The sequence below is a fragment of the Elgaria multicarinata genome, chromosome 2 (genome assembly GCF_023053635.1).
Source record: "Elgaria multicarinata webbii isolate HBS135686 ecotype San Diego chromosome 2, rElgMul1.1.pri, whole genome shotgun sequence".
Classification (NCBI taxonomy): Eukaryota; Metazoa; Chordata; class Lepidosauria; order Squamata; family Anguidae; genus Elgaria; species Elgaria multicarinata.
Window position 1 is genome coordinate 23,316,066 of NC_086172.1, and position 2,038 is coordinate 23,318,103.

Here is a 2,038-nt window from a genome sequence, read left to right on the forward strand (position 1 = left end):
CTCAGCTGGAGCTGGACCCAGGCACGGTGGAGAGGTGCCTGGCTGCTGCTTCCTCCCTAACTGGTGGCCTCTGCAGACAGTTGGTGGCAGGAGGGAGGGGGCTCTCAGCTGGAGCTGGACCCAGGCATGGTGGAGAGGTGCCTGGCTGCTGCTTCCTCCCTCACTGGTGGCCTCTCCAGAGACAGTTGGTGGCAGGAGGGAGGGGGCTCTCAGCTGGAGCTGGACCCAGGCACGGTGGAGAAATGCCTGGCTGCTGCTTCCTCCCTCACTGGTGGCCTCTCCAGAGACAGTTGGTGGCAGGAGGGAGGGGGCTCTCAGCTGGAGCTGGACCCAGGCACGGTGGAGAGGTGCCTGGCTGCTGCTTCCTCCCTCACTGGTGGCCTCTCCAGAGACAGTTGGTGGCAGGAGGGAGGGGGCTCTCAGCTGGAGCTGGACCCAGGCACGGTGGAGAGGTGCCTGGCTGCTGCTTCCTCCCTCACTGGTGGCCTCTGCAGACAGTTGGTGGCAGGAGGGAGGGGGCTCTCAGCTGGAGCTGGACCCAGGCACGGTGGAGAAATGCCTGGCTGCTGCTTCCTCCCTCACTGGTGGCCTTTGCAGACAGTTGGTGGCAGGAGGGAGGGGGCTCTCAGCTGGAGCTGGACCCAGGCACGGTGGAGAAATGCCTGGCTGCTGCTTCCTCCCTCACTGGTGGCCTCTCCAGAGACAGTTGGTGGCAGGAGGGAGGGGGCTCTCAGCTGGAGCTGGACCCAGGCACGGTGGAGAAATGCCTGGCTGCTGCTTCCTCCCTCACTGGTGGCCTCTGCAGACAGTTGGTGGCAGGAGGGAGGGGGCTCTCAGCTGGAGCTGGACCCAGGCACGGTGGAGAAATGCCTGGCTGCTGCTTCCTCCCTCACTGGTGGCCTCTGCAGACAGTTGGTGGCAGGAGGGAGGGGGCTCTCAGCTGGAGCTGGACCCAGGCACGGTGGAGAGGTGCCTGGCTGCTGCTTCCTCCCTCACTGGTGGCCTCTGCAGACAGTTGGTGGCAGGAGGGGGGGGGGCTCTCAGCTGGAGCTGGACCCAGGCACGGTGGAGAAATGCCTGGCTGCTGCTTCCTCCCTCACTGGTGGCCTCTCCAGAGACAGTTGGTGGCAGGAGGGAGGGGGCTCTCAGCTGGAGCTGGACCCAGGCATGGTGGAGAGGTGCCTGGCTGCTGCTTCCTCCCTCACTGGTGGCCTCTCCAGAGACAGTTGGTGGCAGGAGTGAGGGGGCTCTCAGCTGGAGCTGGACCCAGGCACAGTGGAGAGGTGCCTGGCTGCTGCTTCCTCCCTCACTGGTGGCCTCTGCAGACAGTTGGTGGCAGGAGGGAGGGGGCTCTCAGCTGGAGCTGGACCCAGGCATGGTGGAGAGGTGCCTGGCTGCTGCTTCCTCCCTCACTGGTGGCCTCTGCCATTATACCACACCTTCTGAGCCCTGATAGTCCTTCACTAGTCAAGTCCATTAAAACTAGTTATGGGTAAAAATGTGTTATATGGGATCCATAGTGGGTATGAACTTATAATTTGCTAACAAATTCATCCCCCCATCCCACATAAGTACTTTGAGCGACAATAAAATCAAGAGCTAAAGGGAGAGTTGCTGATGGAAATTGTTTCAGTATTTTAGGTTTTACATCTCTATGGCCATTTTGTGCCAGCTCCGAAAATGAAACCATAATGCTTTATGATATCAGAGTCATTTTTATTGCAGTAGATGGTGGGGGAATTGCTGGAGAAAGGTTAACCATATGCCACTTTTTAATTAGGAATCACCTCTGAGTAACTGATGGCTGTGCTTGGATTCCATCTAAATTTTACTGGTGTGTCCTTTCAGGTCCTCTAGAAGGTTTGGGCAATGGTTGCCACCTGTGCCATAGTGACTCCCATGCAAAGTGGGACCTTAGGCTGAGCTGATAATTCAGGAGTAACACGGTACAAGGTGATTAACAATTCCACTGCTATATAATGATTTTAGAGCAAGCAACGGGATTACGAGGGACCTTTATTATCATAGTTCCCATAAT